The 18,159-nt window shown below is 44.5% G+C and overlaps 2 protein-coding genes across 3 annotated transcripts in view; one reads left to right on the top strand and one right to left on the bottom strand.

The window, feature by feature from the left end:
• The window catches only part of LOC136631775 (NXPE family member 1-like), a 72,081-nt gene extending 62,685 nt beyond the window's left edge, over positions 1–9,396 (bottom strand). Inside the window, exon 1 of the mRNA XM_066606110.1 lies at positions 9,384–9,396. The gene's annotated coding sequence lies outside the window, so the exon portion shown is untranslated. The remainder of the gene's footprint in view (positions 1–9,383) is intronic.
• The window catches only part of LOC136631769 (uncharacterized), a 248,364-nt gene that overhangs the window by 197,039 nt on the left and 33,166 nt on the right, over positions 1–18,159 (top strand). The window lies entirely within an intron of this gene.

Raw genomic sequence — 18,159 nt, 5'->3', positions numbered from 1 at the left:
ATTTTAGAATGAATTGCAGGGAAGGGTTTATATATTTAACCCCTTCCTGACAATTCACCCCGCGCACGCCGGCAGCCCATTGCTTTCAGTGGAACCTGCTGTATTGCCGCTCCATTGAATTCAATGGGCAAACATCGTTCTTCTCTGTCACAGCTGTTACAGCTGTGGCAGAGAAGAATGATTTGTCTTCTATATGTTCTCAATGGGGTCGGCGCTGCTGCCACCGGCCCCATTGAGCGCATATAGAGAAGAGAACAGGAATCGCAGATCGCAGATAGGTGCGATCTGCGATTTTTATTTTTTTTTGTTCTATAATTTATCGGACGAGCGCATAAAAAGCGCCCATGTGTCCGATACCATTGCAAAGCAATGGTTTTATAAAATCGCCGGACGCATGCGCATGCGCAAATCGCGCGTAAAATCGCCCGTCTGACTAAGGCCTGAGGTAACATGAAAGTTGCGCTGTGATTGGTTGCTATATATAATACTGCAGAGGTAACATGAAAGCTGCGCTGTGATTGGTTGCTATTTTTTATATTGCTGAGGAAGAATAAAAGTTGCGCTGTGATTGGTTGTTATTTCTCTTACTGCTGAGGTAACATGAAAGCTGCGCTGTGATTGGTTGTTATATTTTATACTGCTAAGGTAACATGAAAGCTGCGCTGTGATTGGTTGTTATCTAGATATATAAAAACGAATCAATGTATGTGTGTCTGTCTTCGCAGCAACGCGCGACGGGTAAGCTAGTGGTAAATAAAATGTTGACTGGATTAATTATGTTTATTATAATTAGCAGTGGTTTATAAATTATACTAGAGATGGCTTATAGGGACTAGTCGACCAATAGGACCTACCTCGACTATGACTTTTCAAAATAGAATGGCCTTAGGTACGATTTTAGCTAAAAAGGGGAGTGTCTGTAAGATGATAGGGGAGACTTGTTGTACCTACTTCCCAGACGACACGTGACCCGCGGGTAAAGACACAGTTGCCATTAAGAAGCTGACCGCACTAACCAAAAAGAGCTAACCTTTGGGACCAGTACTCGCCATGGATGAGCGGGTGGCAAAGGATCCTGGCTCAGATGGGCGTCGCTGTTGTATGTGAACTGATTATCTTTTCCGTTCTATTCTGGTAAAGTAGAAAAGATGAATGGTACCCTAAAATCTAAGATACAAAGGCAATGGGGAAAATGGTCTTTTATTAGCCTGTTTCCTCAGTTAGGTGCATACCTAACAAGAGAAGAAAATAAAAAGTTTTAAAACATTGTGTATTTAGAACACTGTGATAGGTTTTCGCTAAGATTTTGCTTTATTTTATCTGCAGTGCACTCTGCTCATGCCACGCAACATGCCGGCGTTACAACGCCCCCGATCCCACTACCTTGCCGCCTCTGGAAAAGGGAAGTGGGAATAATCACCTCGTAGTTTTCCTTCCAGACTGATAGATATGATTATGCACTTACTAATGAGACAGAGGTTCAGTCATGTTGATCAGTTATTAGATAGCGCTAATTTTGCACTCTTTGTGGATGAATCGAGGTAGCGTCAAGAAGGCGGGTTCTACACAAGTTATGCAGTGTTTACCTGAAATAGTAAAAGCTGCACCTCTCCTAACCTAATGCCTCGAGATCCCAGGTGGTAGCTTAGACCTCAACATGTACAGAGATGCCGTAAGGGTACCAGATGAATATAAAGCCAGAGATCAAGTTAAAGCAGAATGGGTCTGGTCCTGTGGTAATTTTTCCTACACAAATATCCCCACCAATATTCCAGGAGGGCCGTGTGCACTGTCCCGGCTAAGTATCCTTATGTACCAAAGACCCGATTGCCATGAGCCCACACCTAGGTATCGGAGGGGCATTTACTGCCTGAGCGACAGTTGTGAAAGACCGCCCGCTCTACTGAGTTTTCAGAACATTCTACACTAGAGTTTATTCTGATAAAGAAGTTATTAATTATGTTTGTTACCTTTATAGTCATCCTAATTTCTGTTCGTTGTTGTTGTGTACAGTGTACTCCAACCCCGATGACTACCTGCTCCATTGTGTGCCTACCACGATATGGGACGTGGAGGAGGGTCAACAGTTGAGAATGATATGTGGTAGTGTAGGAACACTTACTGTAGTGAGTTTAGTGAAACAGATAGTTTCAAGGGGGGTTTGTAGTGGAAATCCAATATATCTATATTTTGGATAGTGGACAGTGGACCTGTTTTTATATGTTAAGCATTCTGTATACCAAATGACAGTACTTTTTCATTGTTGTCTGTTTTCCTACGAATATAGATATATATTCTTTCATGTATCCAATATATCTACTTCCTCATATCATGAAACTTTCCGCTTACTAAACTCTGTAAACAAAGCTAGCAGTTAGTAACTCTAGAAGAAGTAAAATCAGACATAAATAACCGCAGTCTGAAGCAGCTACTGCAATAATAACCCAAGCAGTTTTACTGGAAACTTATGCAAATAAAACGGGAAATTCATGCAATTAATAGTTCAAGCTGTAATCTCCAATCATATCAGAGGAACCAAGACAACCCACTCATCTCGTCCTGCTACCACATGATGGCCAATAACAGATGACTGGAGGATGGAAGAATTTCAAGATGCTTATCCACTAATTAAACAATACGTTGTATCTATGTAATCTTTGACCTGCCCAGATGGGCAGATATGTTAAACTCTTTAAAAGAGGCTGCATGCCCAACAATAAAGCAGAATTGAGGAAGCTTATACATGCTGAACCTGTGTTAGTGTGAAATCTTCTTATGCGCATAATCAATTCATAATTAATCTGAAAGGGTGTAAACATTCCTAATTGAGTAGGCAGTGGGCACAAAAAGGGATTCCACGACACTCCCTACTAATCCTCCTTGACCTGTCTGCTGCATTTGACACTGTCGACCATAATCTCCTTCTCACTATGCTCCACTCTATTGGTCTAAAGGATACTGCTCTCTCCTAGTTCTCTTCCTACCTCTCTGACTGCTCTTTCAGTGTTTCCTTTGCTGGTTCTATCTCTGCTCCACTTCCTCTCGCTGTTGGGGTACCCCAGGGCTCGGTCCTTGGTCCCCTTCTCTTCTCTATCTATACTGCCCCAATTGGACAAACCATCCACAAATTTGGCCTCCAATACCATCTCTACGCTGATGACACCCAACTATACACCTCCTCTAATGAGATCTCTGGACCATTCCTCCACAATATCACCAACTGTCTGTTCGCTGTCTCTAACACTATGTCCTCCCTTTTTCTCAAACTAAACCTCTCTAAAACTGACCTCCTTGTCTTTCCACCTTCTAACCGACCTCCCCTCAACATCTCAATTGCAGTGTCTGGCACCATCATAACCCCCAGACGGCATGCCCGATGCCTTGGGGTCACACTGGACTCTGACCTCTCCTTTGCCCCCCATATCCAATCTCTGGCCCAAACATGCCACATGCACCTCAGAAATATTGCTAAAATACGTCAGTTCCTAACCACGGACACGCTAAAGACGCTTGTGGTTGCCCTCATCCACTCCCGGCTTGACTACTGCAACTCGCTACTCATTGGCCTCCCCTGCACTAGACTCGCTCCACTCCAATCCATACTAAATGCAGCAGCTAGACTCATTTTTCTATCCAGTCATTATTCAGACGCCTCTGCATTATGCCAGTCGCTGCATTGGCTGCCCATCCACTGCAGATCTAAATTTAAACTCCTCTACCTCACTCCTAAAGCTCTGCATGGCGCTGCGCCACCATACATCGCCTCCCTACTGTCAGTACACCACCCAGCGCTCTCACTCCGATCGGCTAACACCCTCAGACTAAACACCCCTGTAATACAAACCTCACATGCTCGCCTACAGGACTTCACCAGAGCAGCACCCATCCTCTGGAATGCTCTACCCCAAGGCATCCGGACAATCCCCGATGCACGAAATTTCAGATGTGCCTTAAAAACGCACCTCTTCAGGGAAGCATACCAAATCTCCTGACCTAGTCCCTCGCCCCTCCCTATGGTGCCCCACCCCGTTTGCCTTCTAATAAATGATCTGTACATGAAATTTCCTATTGCCTGTGTTCCCCACCCCCTGCACCTCCTGTACCACCCTCAACCCATTTGTGTCTAACTCAATGTATCTCACATTGTAATTGTATTGTTTTGCATTTCTCCTGTGCCTGAAAGCGCTGCGGAATAAGTTGGCGCTATACAAATAAAGATTATTATATATTATATTATTATTTAAGACCCCAGCTCCAGCAAGAGATTGCTCTGATTGGCTGGACAGCGCCTGCTAGGTGAGTACTGCTTTTTTTTTTTTTTTTACCCAGTGTAGCTTTTAGTGTAAGACTTATATTTCAAGCCCCACCACCCAAAAATCAGTATTGTAACCTGCGTTTAATGCTGCCAAAAATGCGGTACCAAATTGTGCCGCATTTTCAGCTGCGCTGAAACCGCGGCCAATTCATTTCAATGGGCGACGCATAGCTGAAAATGGCCAAAAATAGAACATACATTGCTTTAAAAGCACAGCATTGAAAGCGCTGTGTTTTAATTTGTGTTTCAGTTCCATTGAACTGAATGGGAGAATTGTACAGCGTTTAGCACAGTGGTGAAAATGCAGCGCTAAACGCTGTACAAAAATGCCCATGTGGGGGAGGCCTTAGTGTCTATTTTACATTTTAAAATTAGTAGTTGTTTTTTTGGGGGTTTTTTTGTACTACAGGCCCTTTTTCGTATATCTTATAGGGTGTATATTGACCCTGCATGATTGTATAGACTTTTTTATATTTATTATATGATATGTAGTTATTGGCTGCATGGATTTATGCCTATCACAGAGGGAATCACTAAAATATAACTTATTAGGTAAAGATAAAAATAAAAATGTATAAAAGGCGTGGACTCTTATTCCAGTTACACTCCTACTGGACAAGTAGATATTCTAACAGTAGTAAGTCCATATAAGTATATACCAGATGATGCGCTAAGTTCTAACTCCACAACCACAATGACCCCATCTATATTGTTGGTGCATGGGTCGAGATATATATTATGGTTGTGTACAGCTCCACGTGTATAAATGGCCACAAGGGCTAACAAAGCACAATGTAGGTTATATTTTTTGTATTTATACGTTGGAGCCGATAAATGGGTAAAGGCCAGAATAATAAATGTAACCCCCGTCTGGCAGAGTATTGAGGCATATATTAATGCCCAGGAAATATAGCATCAATCAGGTATATACTATGTGGTATATCCCCTATTATGGTGGATTATACCCTGATGCGATAACCAGCTATAGTAAACACGGTCACTAATTTCATCTATATAGTGACTCGCTTGACTGACGTCATTTAGCGTGTTTATCTAGTTTATATAAAAGCTGGCAAATAGACTGCAGCGCTGAGTGGTCTGTAACTCGGAGTTAAATGGTGCAAGGACATATTACAGCACCAAACGTTCCTTTTATTTTACCACATTCCCATTAGGGACAGACACAGCGGAGAGTCTTAGACCAGGGTCATTATCTCATAAGACCCTGTCACATGGACTAAACACTGCTGAGTGCAGCTAATAAAAACAGCTGATCACTGCTTCACTAGAGATGAATGCCGCTGTTTGTGAGATTTTATAATCACCAGCAGCTACGAGCAGCTAAACTGAAGAGGGTTCAATAAGATATATAATGAACCCTCTTTGTCAGTAACTGCTGCATTCACTATCACCATTTAAGCATAGATAGCCCGATATACAATGATGTGGACATCTGTGGCATGTCAAGCACAACAATAAGGCTATCTTAGGCTGGCTAACACCATCTACGCGTTTCCGCGGTCCTTAATGCAGTGACCGCATCATCAGGATGGTGAGTCTAGATTATAGAACCGAACAGCCTGAACGGCTGTGTGAAAATGAGCAGCCCTTTTTCGTATATCTTATGGGGTGTATATTGACCCTTCATGATTGTATAGACTTTTTTCTATTTATTATATGATATGTAGTTTTTGGCTGCATGGATTTATGGCGCCATTTTGTGGGGGTAGTAATGTTTTTTGTTTTTATGCTGGGTTCCCACGGGACGGTTTCACTACAGAAGTCTTGTGGTTTTGCCGCAGCGAAAAACCGCAAGCTTTCCAGGGGATAAGCGCAGCTTTAAAACCTGCGGCATTTAGCCATGTGAACCCAGCCTTAGTGTTTTTATGCTTGCTTCTAAGGTGTTTGATATTAAAATATACATTTGTCTCTTTATTTTTGGTGTAAACCTTTTATTTATTGATGCTTTTTTCTCTTATCATACTTTGTTCATTGATACAGTAGCAGCGCCCACAACCCCCTCTTTTTTGGTAAGAAAAGCATAAAGGTTAGATTTAAGGGGGCAAAAGATTGTAAAAAATGTATCACTGAGCAGCGGAAAAACATTGCCTGCTCAGATGGATCCAGATTTCTATTGCCCCGTTCTGATAGAAGGGTAATGGGAACAGAACTGTCTGCTTCCTGCAGAAATCAGCTAAGTGCATGAGTGTAATGGCCCGGTGATTAATAGGGGTTCCAGGTGGCAGCTGCTCGTTGATCTACTATTGATGGCCTGTCCTAAGAATACTCCATCAACAGTTTACAACTAGACAATCTCTTTAAAAAAAACTACCCATATGTAGGGGGACTATCCTGTTGGGATGTGCAAAAAAGTTCACAGATAATAGTTACTGTATTTATTCATTTGATACACAGTAATGCTGTAGTTAGCAAATGTATACAGCCTAATGTACAATGTAATATAGAGATATTGATAAACTATCCCCCAACTATCCATAACAACTTGCCACTCAGGATACTGGGAAAGATGAATTCAATGTTTTAACCCCACCTTTCTCCCTTGCATATTCTTCAGGTCTTTTGATGTACATGTGGCCAGGAACCCCTTTGTTCTAGTGCAAATAAAACTAGCTGATGACAGGGGGATGCTAATTGACCCCTGCCAATGAAGATTGAAGCCTCTCTTCTTTCCCACTGACTCTGGCAGATGAATCGGAGAATCTTTTAATGAAGGATATTTGGTCGAGGGTAGGTCCTGGCCCAACATGAAATTTCAGAATCAGGCAGCCCAGCTGATAGTAATGCACCCACACACCTTTCAGTACGGACCCCAGAAAACTCTCTAACTGTGTATTCCCGTACCCGGTTTTAATTTACATGACATGCTTGATATCAATGAATAGCTAAATTAATGACCGGAAATTTGGCAGGCATACGTCCTTGTTCAGAGGACCTCGTGTGGAAATATGACATATGGTGAATTATGACTTTTTAGAGCTTGTACGAATTCAACCAGCCTGCCTCCAAATGACCTCAGAGGAGGTGAGGAGAATGTGTTTTCTGAGGAACCCTTCATAATTCAGGGCGCAACGAACTCCAATTTGTCAGACTACAGAGATTTGCCCCAGCATAAGGCTGTCCCATTTATTCCAGTGACTCTGCACGAATCAGAACCTTGGGCTGACATCCCAGCTCTGGTATCTTTCTTTTATTTTATTTATTTTTATTTTTAAATACTGTCTTGTTTTGTATACCTATATACCCTTATGCTCCTGTGTAACAACCTTTTTTGAATGTCATCTGTGTATAATATTTGCACTGCTATTATTTTTCTATAATAAACCTGCAATTTATTAGTTAAGCCTTGTCCGTTTTAAAATGAACCATAACTTTGAAGATTGTGTTCATAATTTATAAGTGTGTGTTCCAGCTTCCCTGATCAGCTGGTGGTGGCAGCGTGTGTGCATGGGTATTGCAGTGGGCTGGGCCATTAGAACATAGAAGGGGAGTAAGCTGAGCTTTCAGTATGCATGTATGCAGAAGCCTGGAAAAGCTGGGTACAGATCCACTTCTATTCTAAGACTCCATGTCTGCAATCCTGATAGAGTGATCCATTGAGGCTCTGCAATAACACGTGGTCACAGCAGCAAGTACGCTCGAAGTAGTCGATAAGTGACAAATTGGTGATAGAGGCGGGATCAGTCGGAGTCCCACTCTATCATCATAATGATGTCTAATGACCAATTTGTGTTAGTTCTTCAAAGTATAGCAAGTTTTCCAATTGATTAGTTGCAGTTCATAAGATTCAGATCCTATAACTTCCTGTAAACCAGTGTGCGATGCAGATAAGTGTTAGCGTTGCAGAGAGAGAGAACGGGCCCTCCAAGCCGAACCTATAGTAAGAGGCGCTTACAGCAGCGGGCCATCAGTGGCTCCTGTGCGGGCGGGTCAGTGAAAGGAGCAGCTACCCCAGACACCACTATCAGGAACTGGCAAGTGGAACATTGATAGACTGATTAGTGAGCTGTGGACAAACTAAAAGGGGTATTCTAGTTGCGAAGCAAATTTTCAAAAAATCCTGATATAAAAGGCGTTTGCCCAATGTTTATGCGCAGCTGATTATGGGTATAAATGACGCAGCCGTTATATTTTAATTCTGTCCTTCATTTCTGATGTTTCCCCACGTTGGTATTTTCCAAGATGGCTGCTGCATCCCTGTTGACTGCAACTTAAAACTATGTTTACTACAATTTCCTGCTCTGTCCTTCCTTCCTGTACGTGGCCCACTTATCTCTGCCATCCTATTAGTCAGCAATCTGGTTCCAAGAGCTGAATAGAAAAGAAAACAGCCCCCAGTCATTTTTACTGAGCGACCCCGACCTGTAGCGCTGGAATGTCTACGGATAATATCCAGGGTAACCTGGGGCAGGGGCATAACTATAGTGGATGCAGGGGATGCGGTTGCACCCAGGCCCAGGAGCTTTAGGGGGCCCATAGGGCCTCTCTTCTCCATATAGGGAGCCCAACACTATTAATCTATTAATAAGTTACGCCTCTGACCTGGGGATAAACACTTTGGAAGTACCGGGAGAAGGGAAGGGTTTATAGAGCTGCAGACACAAAATCAGCAGAACTACATTACAAACTTTAACTTTAATCAAACTTAAGTTGCACATGTATATTTGCTGCGTATATTAAATCTCCATAGCCTGTATTGGTGCTCATTATGCGTGTTTATGGCCCAATAGAAATCAATGGGCTTTTAGCACCGCATATAATGTGTGTGAAAAATAGGTGCATATTATGCTGCCAGCATCTATCTATGTGAATGAGCCCTAACTGTCAGGATGGCGGCTGGCAGGAGGCCGCTCTGCATAGAAGTGCCTGGAATACATAGAGTAGACCTACGAAGTGTGAGAGGTAGTCAGGTGAGCGGGCAGACATGGAAAAATGTCGTAAACTGTGTCTTCGTGCCTCTGGTTGTCTCTGTTTTATCTCGAACCTCTGCGCACTCCACAGCCACACAACACATAGTCATCTTTACTAAAACAATTCACAATATAATTACCTTTTTTAATGTGTGATGGGTGAGAAGGCTCAAAAAAATAATAATAACAGTAAAAGCCAGGAAAATCTTGGACATTGCTGTGTTGGCCATTAGACCTGAGGAAGAAAGGAAGTTTCTTGTTGAAATATAAGACACAAAATAACCTGTCTAAAACATCATCCAATATACCGCGCTACTTCTTATGGCGGAGATGGAAATGGAACACAGAAAATAATGACAGGATTGGCAGAAAATGAATTGTTTAGGAACAGATTCATCCCGGATGAACCACTTCATGAAGAGACCTAAGGGTCTCAGAATTAGTGTTGCACATCGTGATCCACTGGGTGATGAAACGGAGCCAATTTTCACAGAATCAGATCAGCCTGACCCAGGTTTTTCTGAAAATCCCTGAAAAAATGTCTTTCCCTTGACTGAGCATCGTTTCCTTACCGTGTAGAGATCCCAGGTTCAAATCTTATCAAGGACAGCAACCACATGGACTTTGAAAAACTCTATTCAGGTGTTGTTCTTGGTCAGGTTTGAACCTGCAACTCCAGCACTGAAAAACAACAGTACTATCAACTGAGCACAACACTAGTCCTTTCTGCTCCACAGAAGTTATCCTCTATGCTGCGGATATCCTGTGGATAGGGGAGAGATTGTTTTATCTGGTAAAACCCCAATAAAGCCAATGGGAATAAAAATGAAATGCACTAATTTGCCCTCCAATATGTCCCTAAAAGGTGAAGGTGATGGTGGTTCTTCTTCAATGAATGGTCACCATGGTTGTTCTTTCATCTCCAGTGTACCACAGTGTTGACCTCTAAAAATTAACCTTTATTGAAACCGCTGAGATCCCCACCCATTTCAAGAACATAACTCCCGTGTCCCTTTCTCCTATCACTGCGGTGGTTGCTTCTTCTCCAGCAGTGACATCACTCTGAATGGAGTGCTGGCCGAGTATATGTGGTCAGCACTCTATTCATTTCAATGGGAGTGACGGACATACCCCCGTTTTGATATCTTGGCCGTCCCATTGAAATGAACGAAGCGCTGGGAAAGTGATAACATATTACCCTTAACTAACCCCTTCCCGACACAGGACATTAACTTACGTTCTGAGTGAGAAGGAGTTCCCACAAATTGTGGTGTGTCCTTTGGTTGCCATGGCCTGTAAAAACGTGGTGTAACACAATATTATGCATCATACTTCAAGAGCAATTAAACTGACGTTCAAGACCCATATGGGGACTAAAAAAACTGTAAGTTTAACTTTTTTTTATTGATATTTAGAAAAAATAAAAGATAATAAAACCTTAAATAAACCCTTTCCTTATATTTATAATAAAATAAAATGAAAACAAGAAAAAGCATATTTGTTCCAAAAAAGTCTGATCTATCAAAGTATCCCACTATTACCCTGCACTGTGAATGCCGGCAGGAAAAAAATACACAATGCGGGAAATGCACTTTGGTCTCCCCGTCTCCACGAAGAAATGTAATAAAAAGCTACTAAAATGTCAGACATGAACTGCAAAACACCAATAGAAACTACAGGAAGCCACAGGGGAAAAAAAGAGCCCTCGCACAACTAAAGCGACGGAAAAGTAAGAAAGTTATTGCATTTAGAAGATGGTGGCAGAAAATAATTTTATCGTTTTCCAAAAATTATTTATTTTATAAAAGTTGTACAGCAAAAAAACCCCAAAACTATAGAAATGTTGTATCGTAATAATTGTACACATGGAATAAAGTCATTTTTGCTGCAGTGTATACACCACAGAAACAAGAACCCCACCACAACGACCACCACCACCCCACCAAAGATGGTGGAATAGCATTTATTTCCCTTTTCACTCCGCTTAGGAATTTTTGAAAGTTTTTCGTACATTATATGGTACATTATATGGTATCACCATAACAACAACAAGCCCTCAGACAGCCACGTCGACGGATAAATGAGAGCAATGATTTTTTTTTAAAATATGAAGGAGAAACCAGGAATGAAAAAAAAAAAACGCATCATTAAGGGGTTAAAATGCTAAAGAAAAAATGTTGGCTCTGTAGAAAAGATCATTCCAACAATCACACACAGAACAATAACGGAAATGGACTTTTCAGCAATTCAACAAAATGGCTCCAGTCTAGAGATGCATTCAACCCATTCTCCATATAATCACCACAGAAATGTTAGCAGCGTGAGCACCACATACCGTCAGCTTCTGAAACAAGTTGTCATTGATGATAAGTGGGAAACGGCGGTGCGACATTCATTATCATTCCTTCAGATTCATTAACCAAACTGTTGGAAGTCTGCAATAGTTTCAGCAGAAACAATGACAAAATATTCCTGGCGTGTAACTTATGGCGATGCTGTGTACTGACGTTAGTATAGTTTTATTGCTGAGGTTTCGCTGACCTTCTGGAGGAATGTAGTATTGTTTTGAACAATGAGATAATATTTGGAAATGGGGCCTCCAGAGAACAAATGGCGCCAAATAGCTTGCAGGGGTGCACACCTGTCCCTGTGCCCACGCCACTTTATACACTCCTCTGTCTCATACAGAACCCTGGTCACCTATTCTTCGCCACCTCTCTCCACATAGGGGCTTATTGTCATGTCTGTGCAGCACACGAGCACCAAGGTCAGCACGGACGCAGGGTGATGATAACCACAACAGTAAGGACCGTGTGACACCAGAGTATAACACTCTGCACAGTGACAGGGAACATACATACGGTAGGAAAAGACTGCACACACCGCATACAGGACAGTAGCACAAACTCCAAGGAGAGGAAAGGAAGCCTGTCCCTAACCTAGCAGGGAGGGTGCTGGGTCCCTGCCTAAAGCGGGGACATCACCTCTATAAAGGTGGCCCAGCGGTCTTCTTTCTGGGCCCTGATTGTCCCTATAAGAACCCATGGAGATATGAACCGACACACAAAGCAAAACAAAAAATGAGAACACAAAAATACATCTGAAAAATAACCCGCAGCGACTTATCTGTAAGTAGGATGACACCCAGCACAGTAGAGCTCCAAACTCCAAGGACTCCACCATGGAACAGAATAAGCAGCACTGGTCACCAGGAGAGGTGAGAATATATAGCCCCTCTGCACCTGAACACTGGTAGAATGAATAGAAAACCACACCTACAGTTTACTCCCAGGCATGGCTAATCCAGCATGCATCCTTGTAGCAAAGGCAGAAAGCACTAGCAGAACTCTGCACATAGTGAATTAACCCTTAACCTGCTTAACAAGACAACAGGTCTTTGGGCTGTGTTGAGGCCACCATGCGACGATGTGTCATGACCGACTTATCATCTTGTGCTGTCACTCTACTCTCAGCTCACCTGTGAGGTTAAATAGGCATTACTCCTCTATTTAAGGTGAGCAGTGGCACTTCCTCTGGGTCTCAGAATTGGTATGTGTTAGGTTCTGACATTCAGCTTTCTTTGGTCACCTTATTCTGTCTTAGTTCTGTCTATGTTGCTCAGTTCTGCCCGCTCTTTGAGTTCTGTGTATGCAGTCTGAGTTCTGTTTGTATTCCTGAGTTTGTGTCTGGATTCTGCTTATGCTGTCTGAGCTCTGCATCTGTCTGTACGTTTGTTTTCTATCAGTTCCCTGTCTAGGGTTTGCTCCTGTCCTTTGCTGCATCTGTGTGCTCCTTTGTCTGCTGCCAGTCCCAGTGTTTGCGGTCCTATCAGCGCAGGGCTGCCCTTATTGGGGCGATCGCCTTGCTGGTAGGTAGGGGTCTTCCATTCCCTCTGCAGCCAAGGCTCAGTCTCTCCTTTCCTGGCATCAGTCCCTCTATTTGAGGAGTCAGCTGCCAGCCAAACTAGGACTGGTCTAGGCTTGGTTGGTTGATCCAGTGAATCCACAAATCTCTAAATCCATTACAATTAGATTATTACAATAGAAAAACATCCAATAACACTGAACTTTTCGCTCTCTGGCTCCTCTTCAGTTCCCGGTGGTCAGAGTTGAAGAAAACTCAGGACTGAGAGGGGTCTGAATTCTGAATACATTCAGGGGTCTGCTCAGTGGTTAACCAGAATCAAACCTGCAAGCACAAAAAGGTACTGTTGACTATAGACATGGTATGACAGGATGGCGTTTTGAAAGAGGGGCTCAAGTTTTGATACAGCACAGGGTCTGTGGTCCAGGCCACCGAAAAGGCTGAGTTCTAGCTGCACTTCTATAGTCAGACACCAATAGAGGACCAGGAGCCCCAGGATAGACCCATTGCACTCATAAAGTAACGCCAGGACCGGAAACTACAGCTGTTGGACCGATTCTTCCGTGTGTCAGTCTAGCAAATCCCATGCTGCGCCATTACTTACCGCTTCTGTTCCTTCTACTCATTCTTAATGTGTTAGCACACTGTCTTCTTCTGTAGATTTGCCGTCTCTAACACTGTTCTTGGGATCAGGTCATGGTGCCCTTATTGGTGTGCTTTCAGAAACTAAACATACAGGTACTGTAGCTCAACTGAGGCTTAGTTAACTCTCCAGTGTCTGGACGTATGATAGGCATCCTCACCTGCTGTTCTGCACCATCTTCAGGAAACCTGTGGTAAATTCATCTTCTGGGACTTCAGGGGAAAATGTGGTAAATGACATATGACTGGTTGAAGCACCAGAGGTGAAGTCTTTGTCTCGTTTAAAGATCCATTAACCCCTTTAGTGGCACGCCTAGAAAATCTCCGGGGCTTGCTGCACTGACCATGCAGTTAAATCCCGGAAGATTTCTGTTGACAGGTCTAGCTCTGAAATGTGCAGAGCACTGAGCTGTCAACTGAGATCTTCTGGAGTTTTCACTGCATACTGATCGCAGCAAGCCCCGGAGATTTCCCTGCCATGATATGGTAATAATGAACATGCCACTGAAGGCGTTAAGGGCCCATTTGAAGTTGACGGTGACAGAGAAGATTTGGAGAAATTAATATATTTAATAGAGATGAGCGAGCACCAAAATGCTCGGGTGCTGGTTACTCGAGACAAACTTTTCGCGATGCTCTTGGGTTCGTTTCGAGTAACGAACCCCATTGAAGTCAATGGGCGACCCGAGCATTTTTGTATATCGCCGATGCTCGCTAAGGTTTTCATTTGTGAAAATCTGGGAAATTCAAGAAAGTGATGGGAACGACACAGAAACGGACAGGGCAGACGAGGAGCTACATGTTGGGCTGCATCGCAAGTTCCCAGGTCCCACTATTAAGCCACAATAGCGCCAAGAGTGGGCCACCCCCTCCCAACAATTTTTACTTCTGAAAAACCCTTATTAGCAAGGCATACCTTAGCTAAGCACCACACTACCCCTCCCCCCGCACGACCCAGTGTCCACAGCGCACACCAAAGTGTCCCTGCGCAGCCTTCAGCTGCCCTCATGCCACACGCTGGCCTCATAGCCACACCACCCTCATGTCTATTTATAAGTGTGTCTGCCATGAGGAGGAACCGGAGGCACACACTGCAGAGGGTTGGCAGGGCCAGGCAGCGACCCTCTTTAAAAGGGGCAGGGCGATAGCCCACAATGCTGTACAGAAGCAATGAGAAATCCAATCCTGTGCCACCTCCATCAGGAGCTGCACACGTGGGCATAGCAATGGGGAACCCATGTGCCACACACTATTCATTCTGTCAAGGTGTCTGCATGCACCAGTCAGACCGGGTTTTTTATAAATAGTCACAGGCAGGTACAACTCCGCAATGAGAATTCCGTGTGCACCCACAGCATGGATGGCTCCCTGGAACCCACCGGCTGTACATAAATGTATTCCATTGCAGTGCCCTGGACAGCAGAGCTAACGTCAGATTAAATGCAGGTGGGCTTCGGCCCACACTGCATGCCCCAGTCACACTGGGGTTTTTTATAAGTAGACACAGGCAGGTACAACTCCCTATTGTGAAGTCCCTGTGGACCCACAGCATGGGTGGCTCCCTGGAACCCACCGGCGGTACATAAATAAATCCCATTGCAGTGCCCAGCACAGCTGAGGTAACGTCAGGTTTAATGCAGGTGGGCTTCGGCCCACACTGCATGCCCCAGTCAGACTGGGGTTCTTTAGAAGTGGACACATGCAGTTACAACTCCGTGTGGACCGACAGCATGGGTGGCTCCCTGGAAGCCACCGGTGGTACATAAATATATCCCATTGCAGTGCCCTGGACAGCAAAGCTAACGTCAGATTACATGCAGGTGGGCTTCGGCCCACACTGCGCGCCCCAACCTTACCAGGGTTTTTAATTCATAGACACAGGCAGGTACAACTCCCTATTGTGAAGTCCGTGTGGACCCACAGCATGGGTGGCTCCCTGGAACCCACCGGCGGTACATAAATAAATCCCATTGCAGTGCCCAGCACAGCTGAGGTAACGTCAGGTTTAATGCAGGTGGGCTTCGGCCCACACTGCATGCCCCAGTCAGACTGGGGTTCTTTATAAGTAGACACATGTAGTTACAACTCCGTGTGGACCGACAGCATGGGTGGGTCCCAGGAAGCCACCGGCGGTACATAAATATATCCCATTGCATTGCCCATCACAGCTGAGGCAACGTCCGATTAAATGCAGGTGGTCTTCGGCCCACCTTGCATGCCCCAGTCTGACCGGGGTTTTTAATACATAGACACTGGCTAAATCCCTAATGTGAAGTCCTGTGGACCTACAGCATGGGTGGCTCCCTGGAACCCATCGGCGGTACATAAATGTATCCCATTGCAGTGCCCTGCTCAGCAGAGCTAACGTCACATACAATACAGGTGTGCTTCGGCCCACAGTGCATGCCCCAGTCAGACTGGTAATATGTACCTTAACAGTAACCGTGTTGGTGGGAATGTGGTGGCGACTGCAGACCCAGTAGCGCGGTTTTATTTAGTTGGTTTCCGGAATGTGGCCAGGATTAAGTGGGCCGTGGCGGGGGGATGGTGGGGGGGGGGGGCTCTCTTGTTGTGTCGGTAAAGGTGAAATTCTTGGACTGCCACCAGACGGACCAATGCAAAGGTATTTGCCAAGAATGTTTTCATTGTTGGAGGAGGAGGGGGATGTTTTTGAGGCACTATGTGTCCTCTCCATGTGTCCGTGGTTATATGCACCTTAACAGTAACCGCGTTGGTGGGAAATGGCCTCGCCACCATGATGTCTTTGGGAAGCCTCCGTTTCCACACCCCAGTGACATAGCATTAGCAGCGGTATAGGTAGAGCCCAGAATAATAATAATAATAATAATAATAATAATAATAATCTTTATTTGTATAGCGCCAACTTATTCTGCAGCACTTTCAGGCATGGATAAATGCAAAACAATACAACAATTGCAACAATTACAATGTGAGGTACATTGGGTTAGACACAAATGGGTTGGGGGTGGTACAGGAGGTGCAGGGGTTGGGGAACACAGGCAATAGGAAATTTTATGTACAGATCATTTATCAGAAGGCAAAACAGGGTGGAGCACCATAGGGAGGGGCGAGGGACTAGGTCAGGAGATTTGGTATGCTTCCCTGAAGAGGTGCGTTTTTAAGGCACGTCTGGAATTTCGTGCATCGGGAATTGTCCGGATGCCTTGGGGTAGAGCGTTCCAGAGGATGGGTGCTGCTCTGGTGAAGTCCTGTATGCGAGCATGAGAGGTTCGTATTACAGGGGTGTTTAGTCTGAGTGTGTTAGCCGATCGGAGTGAGCGTGCTGGGTGGTATACTGACAGTAGGGAGGCGATGTATGGTGGCGCAGCGCCATGCAGAGCTTTGTGAGTGAGGTAGAGGAGTTTAAATTTAGTTCTGCAGTGGATGGGCAGCCAATGCAGCGACTGGCATAATGCAGAGGCGTCTGAATAACGACTGGATAGAAAAATGAGTCTAGCTGCTGCATTTAGTATGGATTGGAGTGGAGTGAGTCTAGTGCAGGGGAGGCCAATGAGTAGCGAGTTGCAGTAGTCAAGCCGGGAGTGGATGAGCGCAACCACGAGCGTCTTTAGCGTGTCCGCGGTTAGGAACGGACGTATTTTAGTAATATTTCTGAGGTGCATGTGGCATGTTTGGGCCAGAGATTGGATATGGGGGGCAAAGGAGAGGTCAGAGTCCAGTGTGACCCCAAGGCATTGGGCATGCCGTCTGGGGGTTATGATGGTGCCAGACACTGGAATGGAGATGTTGAGGGGAGGTTGGTTAGAAGGTGGAAAGACAAGGAGGTCAGTTTTAGAGAGGTTTAGTTTGAGAAAAAGGGAGGACATAGTGTTAGAGACAGCGGACAGACAGCCGGTGATATTTTGGAGGAATGGTCCAGAGATCTCACGAGAGGAGGTGTATAGTTGGGTGTCATCAGCATAGAGATGGTATTGGAGGCCAAACCTGTGGATGGTTTGTCCAACTGGGGCAGTATAGATAGAGAAAAGAAGGGGACCAAGGACCGAGCCCTGGGGTACCCTGACAGCGACAGAATTAGTAACATTTCAGCGGTAGCATTAGGACAGGCCCCAGTAACATATCACTAGCAGCATTATAGGTGGAGCACAGTATTAGTTCCATTTCAGTAGTAGTAGCAGTCCAGACAGGCCCCAGTAACATATCACTAGCAGCAGTAAAGGGGGAGCACAGTCTTAGTTCCATTTCAGTAATAGTAGCAGTCAAGACAGGCCCCAGTAACAATTCCGAAGCAGCAGTATAGGGGGAGCACAGTATTAGTTCCAATTCAGTAGTAGTAGCAGTCAAGACAGGCCACAGTAACATTCCCGTTGCAGCAGTTTAGGGAGATAACAGTCTCTTTCACATTTCAGTAGTTGCAGTATAGACAAG

The sequence above is a fragment of the Eleutherodactylus coqui genome, chromosome 6, assembly GCF_035609145.1.
Source record: "Eleutherodactylus coqui strain aEleCoq1 chromosome 6, aEleCoq1.hap1, whole genome shotgun sequence".
NCBI classification, from domain to species: domain Eukaryota; kingdom Metazoa; phylum Chordata; class Amphibia; order Anura; family Eleutherodactylidae; genus Eleutherodactylus; species Eleutherodactylus coqui.
This window is presented reverse-complemented; position numbering and strand designations above follow the sequence as displayed.